The 9445-nt window shown below is 35.5% G+C and overlaps 1 protein-coding gene across 1 annotated transcript in view; it reads left to right on the top strand.

The window, feature by feature from the left end:
* Positions 1–1146, top strand: part of brap (BRCA1 associated protein) — a 22854-nt gene extending 21708 nt beyond the window's left edge. The window contains exon 13 of the mRNA XM_062434516.1: positions 1–1146. This exon is cut by the window's left edge and continues 518 nt beyond it. The gene's annotated coding sequence lies outside the window, so the exon portion shown is untranslated.
* The last annotated feature ends 8299 nt before the right edge of the window (positions 1147–9445 follow it).

Here is a 9445-nt window from a genome sequence, read left to right on the forward strand (position 1 = left end):
ATCTGTGTGTGATGTTAATATATTAAAGAAAAAGAAAAAAACATCTATTTTGGTCATAAAACGTATTAATTTGATCAAAATTGTTGATTTTTTTTGCCTCCTTTAATCTTCTATTGTGCCCAGTTTAATGTCATATTATCAGTCTTTTTCTTTTTTAATTAACTTTTTTTTTTCTTTTACACACACAAGAGTTAGTAGATAAATCACTCTTTTTTCTCTCTACTCTTTTTTTAAAAGATGACTTTTCTTTTACACTTAAATAAGTAAATAAATCTCTTTCGCTCTCCTTTTCCCCGCTCTTTCTCCTTTTTCTCTTTTTCACTTTTTCCCTCTCTCTCTTTCTCTTTCTCTCCTTTTTCTCTCTTTCTCTCCTTTTTCTCTCTCTCCTTTTCTCTTTCCGCCTCTTTTTCTCTCTCTCTTTCTTGCTTTCTCTCTTTCCTTTTTCCCCTCTTTCTCTCCTTTTTCCCTCTCTTTCTCTCCCTCTGTCTTCCTTTCTCTCTCTTTTTTAAAAGATGTTTTTTCTTTTACACACAAGAGTTCAATAAATATCTTTGTCTTTCCGTCTCGCCTTTTTCTCTTTCTCTTTCTCTCTCCTTTTCCCCTCTCTTTTTCCCTCTCTTTCTCTCCCTCTCTTCCCATCTTTTTTAAAATATGTTCTTTCTTTTACACACAATAGTAGATCAATATTAGCTTTGTATAAAAAGGATAATTAAGTTTTTTCATGTTTTGCTGCTTAAAAAAAAATCCTTTTAAACTGGAATAATTTTTTTCTGTTCTTCAGTAAAATGTTTAAAAGTTTTTTGAGTGTTTTTTTTTTTGATTGATCATTATTTTTGCACTAGTCTCCAAAACCAACAGTGAAAATGAAAAATGACTCAGGATTGATATGAAACAGAGCAGCGGCTGCTTTACAAGTCTCCTTCTTTCATATCGGTGACGTTTGTTTTTATTTGGTGTTGGAAAGCCGGAAGCACACTGACAGGAAGTTGTTCTTGGACGGAGGAGGAGAGAAACAGGAAGGTCATATCTTGTTCGTACTGCCTTCTGTATGTCAGTGATTTCCAACAAACCCAGTTGGGGGGGAGGTTAAATGAGGTACGTGTAGTTTAAATGAAGCTCCTGCTGCAGCCAGCGAGGCGTCTGCAGCTTCACACATCACTGCTCAGGAGGGAAATAAACTAAATTTGACTTGCAAATCAGTGTGAGGTAGATTTTTTTTAAATGTGTATTTATAGCTGATGAACTTCCCACCAAGCTGAACGGCACATGCTACAAACAGAGTATAATTACGAGTCAGGTTGACCTTTGACCCCTGCAGTATAGTGCAGCAGTTCTGAGTCACAGAACTGCTGCACTATACCAGGAATTTTATTCTGACAGCTGCGATATCTCAAACGTAGCAGAAACACATCCACATATCTACAAATATCAACAAAAGAAGAGAAATTTCAACAAAATTATCAATCTTGACAGTTCTGGGTCATTAAAACTAGAGTAATAAAGGTTTCAAGTGTTGAAATATGTCCAAAAATGTCCAAAAGTTTGTAATTTACACTTTAAATTTGTTAAAAAATGTCCAGAAGTCAATTAGTTTAAATGTGTCCAATTTGTTAACGTGTTTGTTATTAACGCATTAACTTTGACAGCCCTATTGATCACATTTCACTCAGTAACTCTGCTTTAGCTGGAATGTCCTCAGAAGTTTCATTCTTAATCAGGATTGTCAGATTCAGTCAGCAGCTCATTAAGGTTTAAGGGATTTTGAGAAAACATTCAGCCCCCCGCCCCTTTACGGGATCATTGACATCATGTTTTTCTGACCTGTGAGCTCCTCCTGTTTACAAAGCACAGACCACAGACCATATTTTGAAAACACTGAAGTGTTTTATAAGCTGGTATTTACGACCCAGCTGGAGGAGAGAAGAGGAACGAGGTGTCAGAGAGGAAGACGGGAAGAAGTCAGTGAGTCACATGATGGAGTGATTTAATAGTAGAGGTGGGAAATTATACCTACAAATAACAAAACAAACACAAAGCTCCTTTAAATCCCAAATTATCGTCATCTGTCTTTGTTAAATCTAATCAGGCATTAACCTTCACATACTGCTCATATTCACACTCTTCACAGTTTCTTCTTATAATTAGACTCAGATAATAAGTTAGAATAAGTTAGATTATTCAGTTTTTACACTTTGTATTTATGCAGAAAAAACATGAACTATATTAAATGTGAAGAATGCAATTTTTTAAATTCTTGAATAAATATGAGTCAAAAACTCATATTTATAAAGTAAATATATCAGCTGCACTCAAATGTTTTAAAGGAGAAGATATCAAATTTCAGGCTAAAAGTAAGAAGTATTTAAAGTATTTACAGCTTTTAAATGTAGAAAATGGGTCAAATTGAACTTTCACATACTGTTCAGGGTTAAATTTAACCTATTTTGTTTCATTTGACAGCTGTAAAGACACAATATACACATTTCTTTTAGTTGGACTTTTCCTAATATGACCCCAAATATACAAAAAATTAAATAAAATGCATCTTTTTTATTTTTGTGCAGCTGATACACATTTTTATAAGTGTAAATATGCAAATTAGACATATTTATATATGCATCATATTCTATAAAATGTCCTAGATCATAAAATAGTGATCGTAAATGTCTTTTTTTCCCATTTGATTAATCAAATAAACATTTATAAATTACTGATGGGGGAATTTATGAATGTGATTTAGTGTAGAGGCTAATTATGAGTCAGAATATAAACAGTATTGAAAGGGTTAAGTCTAATAAACCTTCCAGAAACGTGAAATTCAACAACATTTTGGCCGTGGAAGAGCCATGCTGTGTTTCCCTTTTTAGATATAATCTTTAACAGTGTTGTAAATCTGTTTTATTCTTAAATAGATTAAAATAAATAAACATATGCACCTAACTGCTGATCCCTGCTTTATACATTCATCATTTAAACTGAGAAAAACGTCCATTTAAAAGCTTTAATAATTAGTTTTAGTCGACTTTAGTCCTTTAAACTCAACAGAGAGGAGATCAGCTGCTATCTAAGAGCCTCTTTAAATAGTTCATTTGACTTTTTGATTCACCTTTTTGCTAAGAAATAAACACCAATAAATAACACTCTCACATCAGTCGAACTCAGCCATAAAACAAAACATGTGTAATCTCCAAAATGTCAAACTACTCATTTAAGTAAAGTGGAGCGTGGGCTGAAGTTTATACGCCTGTCACTTCACATAACTAGAGAGCAGAGCAAGTTTAACCAGCTCACAAGTGTCCAAACGCACATGTAGTTTAAATTTTAATTATAATTAAAGCTAATTTTGATTTAAAAAGCTTTTAAATCTCACTTTCAGTCTCCATTATTGGCTTTAAAGTTCAATTAACCCTTTGTAGGTCTGCTACGTCACTTTGTGTCATGATATCTGCTCAAAACCAAAATCTATTTAAACCATTTCACTTTTTTTAGGTCAATCTTTACCACTTGTATGAGGTATGTAATGCACAGACAAACCATCAGATTGTGTTATGGGTTTTTTTTTTTTTTTTTTGGGGGGGGGATTACGAGAATAAAGTCATAATATTACAAGAATAAAGTAGTAATATTACGAGAATAAAGTAGTAATATTACGAGAATAAAGTCATAATATTACGAGAATAAAGTCGTAATATTCCAAGAAAAAAGTCATAAAAGAACTCTTCCCGCTGCGTTAAAATGAGGAATGTTGAGCATCTTGTGAAGTACTTTGGTATCGGTTTCACATAAAAGGAAATACTTAATCTTTTGGCTCATCAGCATCAAATTATTATCAGAATCAGGACTTTGAAACGATCGTGCAAACGACTGAGTCTGTTTCTAAGAAAGAACCACACAGACTTGGAAGAAATTGCTTGTTTTGTGGAAGAGGAGCTGTCTGGTAGCGGTCGACTGCATCTGCTGCCATTCATACCACTTTATTCTCCTAACATTATGACTCTTTTTCTCCTAATATTACCACTTTATTCTGGTAATATTATGACTTTATTCTCGTATTTTTACGACTTTATTCTCACAATTTCCAAAAGTTTATTTTGTGCAATATTTTGTTTATTTCTTGTATAATTTATCAGCTGATTTTAAGGTGAATTTATTGTCTGTGGTGTGTGTGTGTGTGTGTGTGTGTGTGTGTGTGTGTGTGTGTGTGTGTGTGTGTGTGTGTGTGTGTGTGTGTGTGGTGGGGTTTGGGGGTGTACTGTATCTGTATCTGCACTTTGACTTTGAGAAGTGTAACAAAGGAAACCAAAAGAGTCCAAATAAAATTCTTCCATTTAGGTTTTTATTGCTGCTATTGTTGCTTCCAAAGCGTTTAAAGGAAGCTTTTACAGAGCTGGATAATGAAAGCAACAACTAATGTGATTACTTACTTTTGCATGTTGAGTAATATGTTTTTAAACGAGTTATTGCATTTCTCCAACAACTGTGTTTTTTGATCAATATGCATGGCCTTTGTTCTCCTACTCCATGATTAATGTCTTTCTGATTGCATTTTCTGTTGTATTCCACTTGAATCATTAATCATTTCAAGATGTTTAATCAGTCCAGGAGGATTGGACGGTCATCATAGAGCCAATCAGCCTCATAGTTAACATGAAGGGTCAATGAGAGAAAAGAAATCCATGTTTAACTCTCCTGGTGTCCTCGAGTCAAGGAAGGAAGGGAGGAAGAAGGAAGGAAAGGAGGGAGGAAGGAAGGAGGGAAAGGAGGGAGGAAGGAAGGATGGAAGGGAGGAAGAAAGAAGGAAAGGAGGGAGGAAGGACAGAGGGAAGGAAGGAGGGAGGGAGGAAGGAAGAAAAGGAAAGAAGGAAGGAAGGAAGGAAGGAAGGAAGGAAGGAAGGAAGGAAGGACGGAGGAAAGAAGGAAGGAAGGAAGGTAGGAGGGAGGGAGAGAGGGAGGGAGGGAGGGAGGGAGGGAGTGAGAAAGGAAAAGAGGAAGGAAGGAAGGAAGGAAGGAAGGAAGGAAGGAAGGAAGGAAGGAAGGAAGGAAGGAAGGAGGGAAGGCAGGACAGAAGGAAGGAAGAAAGGGGGATGGATGAAGGAAAGAAGGAAGGGAGGAAAGAGAGAGGAAGGAAAAAAAGAGAGAAGGAGGGAGGGAGTAAAGAAGGATGGAAGGAAGGGAGGAAAGAAGGAACAGTCAAAACAGACGGGGTCAATTTGACCCGGGAGGACGACACAAAGGTTAATGTTGTCATGGCCTCAAAGAGGTTGATTGATTTTTTTTATAATAGCCCTTTCTTGGTGTGACCTACAAAGGGTTAAGTGTCTTGTAAACTCATTCAGATCGATGTGAGATAAACCGATGTTGGTGTCAAAGCGAGAGAGATGCTTATCAGATTGAAGCATCGTGAGAAACTAACACCTCATACATGCATCGTGTTAAAAATACATGTGCCCGTCTGCAGCCCCAGTGTCAGAGCGCTCAGCGCCACCGAAAAAACATCTGCCCCCTCCGCGTGATGATGAGGATGCTGTCGTGTCTCACTGATCTCGTCTCTTCCTGCTGCAACATTAACAATTTACACACAGCAGCTTGTTGAAAGTAAACTGTGTACAGAAGAGCTGCATGAAGCTGCAGAGAAATACTCTACAACTCCTCCTCAACTTCTCTTTTTCAGCCCTTATAGAAAAGGTTGAAAAGAGAAGTAACAGCCTCACGATGTCATATGAAGGGTTGTTATAGTTACTGATGAACATGTTGATGATTATAAAAGGAGGTTACATCTGAAGTCAGACCTTTAAGATTTTGCTCAGGAGGGTTTTTTCCTCATTTTTTTGTATTTAACATGTAACTGAATACATATATTGCTGTTTTTAATTAGTAAATAAATCATGACGTGGGCTTATTTGGAGCACACATGGACTTAAATGGAGTCACAGTACCAATTAAACCCACTTTATTCATCAAATATCTTTATTTTATATTCCAAAATCTACATGAACTAATAAATACATTTTCAAATGAGAGATAAATGTTGCTTTATAAGAAATGATCTCCCTTATAAATGATGTCAGTATCCATGAAAAACAGCTGGACTTAAATTTTGGTGCTTAATGGGAACATTTACCCTAACAGCTGTAATTGAAATATTTACATTACTTATTACATTTTAAATAAGGTAACTAGTAATCTGTAACCTATTATATTTCCAGTAACCTTCCCTCTTTTCTATATAAACAGTGTTTGTCTTTAAATTATAATCAGACGTTCAGGTTTTATGAATGTGACAGTCTCCTATGACTCTGCTTAGTCTCGCAGCAATCCAGTCATGCGAGTATGGTCACATATTTTATTTTATTTACATATTTAGTCGTAGGCAAATAATCCCGTATGCAAACATTCGCTGCACCTCCCGGTTTTTTTTATTTATATCCTCAATAAGGCCTTCAAAAGTCTAACTAGAGCTGCACCTTTTCATGCATGTCACAGTCTCAGTTTAACCTTTTCTTTCTTGATTGAGTGTTTCGTCTGCATAAAGTCACAAGATGGTGAATAAACATGTAGATTACAATCATCTGATAGCTTGTTTTTATGATATATTCAGTTTATCACGTCATATACCAAACAAAAGCAGCAAATTGTCACATTTTAGAAGCTGGAATCAGATCGATCAACTATAATGTTTGATTGATTGATGAATTACTTGTTTTAGCTCTCAGAATATAATAGTAATTTTCATAAACTGAAAACTAAACAAAAAAAACCAAAATTAAATAAAAGAAGTTGTAATATTGATCATTTTAATGCTGATATATGCAAGTAGGTTAATATTGATAAAACTGATGAAACAAGGCTCATGTGGGCGTCATTAAGGGGAACAAATCTTTATAGTAACATCGAAACTCACACAAACTGCGTCACGGCAGGTTTTTAGTTATGCATGCAACTCTTAATAGTTACGCAAAAGTTGCCTTTATGTGGTTTGGGTGTTTTCAGTCTTTCTCCAATTATCTTCTAAATTCTGTCATGTTTTAACTTGTAAATTGTACCGTTTTAATATTATCCCTCTAAGTTCAACACTGATGCATCTACACAGCAGTGAAACGAGGATTCAGAGTCTTTATTTGTGTAAAAGTAGCGTTAAAATACTGTGAAAATACTCCAATTATAAGTAAGTCATGCATTCAAAGTAAAAAGTTATATTATTTTACAGTATTAACATGTGCAAAGCTGCTTTTAACTACTTTATATAGTGTTGAGTGGTTTAATCTCCACCAATACATTATATTTTACATATTTATATACACATTTGATGCATCCACACTGCAGTAAAACAAGTATTCAGTCTTTATTTTTGTAAAAGTAGACATAAAATATTGTGAAATTACTCCAATTATAAGTAAGTCATCCATTCATGATCTCACTTTAGTAAAAGTAGAAGTATTTTTAAGCAGAATGTACTAAAAGTATCAAAAATAGAAGCATTAAAAGTAAAAAGTTATATTATTTTACTGTTTTAGCATGTGGAAAGCTTATTTTAACTAATTTATACAGTGTTGGATGTACAAATACGCCATATTTTACATATTTTTATACACTTTTTTGTGCAAAATCTTCAAAAATCTAAAAAATATCAAAGTCTTACGTGCTGAAGTTCAAAATTGACAATGTTACTGCAGCTTTCGAGTGAATTTATTGGAGTATAAAGTTGAATATTTCTGTTTGAAGTGAAGTAGAGCAGAAGTGTGTACTTAACTGAAAGTTATGAGTGTTGTTACTTTACACCTCTGCAGTCACAGATTCCCCCCCACCCACCAATACTGAAATGACCAAGTCTGCGGTGAAATGTTCTTTGGTTTCTTTTGACGTAGTAATTAAACACTTCCTGAGTTATTCAAGGAGACGCAACCACTAAACTTCTAGAAACTAATAGTAGAGCGTCTGCACACAGCATTTTATTAGCTGCAAAGACTAAACAAAAACATTTAAATTAACAAAATATGAAGAAAAATCCCTTAAAAGTAGATTGTGGCTCACTTTCTAAATGTCTAGTTAATAAATAAAAGCAGGTGTTTTCATTTCAGCCTTTAAATAAGAAAAAAAAAATTTGAACTCTTTCAAAAAGGGCACCAACGTGACATGTGATGGGTGTTAAATGAACCCTGTGTTGTGTGTAATGTGTCTGGCCCCTCACACACACACGCACACACACACACACACACACACACACACACACACACACACACACACACACACACACACACACACACACACACACACACACACAGCAGAAACTGGAAAGAAAAGAAGAATGAGTGAAGAGAGAGGAGGAGCCACACATGGCTGACAGCAGGACTTGGAGGTGAGATAGACTGATACTGAACAAGCTGCTCTTCCTGAGTTGGAGCTGTTTGCTGCTGCTGCTGCTGCTGTGTGGAGCTGTTCTCTGCCTCCTTCACTCCCAAATTATGGACTAATCTACTACACAACTTCCAGATTCAAGCACCTAAAAAAAAAATAATTAGAGGTAAGCAAACTTGTTTTCTTCAACTTCCTTCTTGTTTTTTTTTTACACTCTGCTTACTTTGCTGTGCTCTGCATGCATCGCCTGCAGGCTGAAGTGTGTGTGTGTGTGTGTGTGAGATTGATACCATTTGCTTTCTGTGCTCCTTAATTTGTGAAACTCAAACAAAAAAAGAAATTTTTATAGATAACTAATACATGTGTCCGTATGTGTTGTTAATTGTATAGTATACGCATGTTTTTGCAGCCAATTCACACATTTAGAGAAGAAAGGGAGCTTCTTTTTTTCACACAAATCAATCAATCAATCAATTTATTCATTTGCCTCTGTAGGGATAATTAGATATGCAGCATACATTTAGCATTCATAAAATGGCACCTAAATGCAACTCTAAGACCAACATAAATACACATGTAAAGAAAATACTGAGTCACAGAGTTTAGAGGGCAGAGGATATTCATCCAAACTTCATCCAAGTGTTGAAGAGCTCTAAAATGTTTGGTATGCAACCGGCCCTTTCAGGTCCCTGCATGTGAAAAGAGAAGAGAGGGCCAGATAAAGAACTGATACTGGCCTTTTCTCCCTCTCTCTCTCTCTCTCTCTCTCTCCCTCTCCCTCTCCCTCCCTCTCTATCTTTCCTCTCTTGTGTGCTTAAACTAGATTCTTTTGTGCTAAAGTAAAAAAAAAAGAAGGTTTTAAAACTTTTAACAAAAATGTCTCTGCCTCTAGTTGCCAAGATTAATATTTGACTCTATTCACACAATGCATACACTGTGCTCATGCTGTCCCTCCTCTCTGCTGCACCAGGAACAGAGAATGGAGGGAGGGAGAGAAAATAAATCCTAGAAGACAAAAAAAAGGGAAAAAGAATTAGACTGCATGTAGTACATTTTTGTTGCTGACCTCACCTCCTCTGGGTGTAACAAA

This window comes from Scomber scombrus, chromosome 15 (genome assembly GCF_963691925.1).
Source record: "Scomber scombrus chromosome 15, fScoSco1.1, whole genome shotgun sequence".
Classification (NCBI taxonomy): domain Eukaryota; kingdom Metazoa; phylum Chordata; class Actinopteri; order Scombriformes; family Scombridae; genus Scomber; species Scomber scombrus.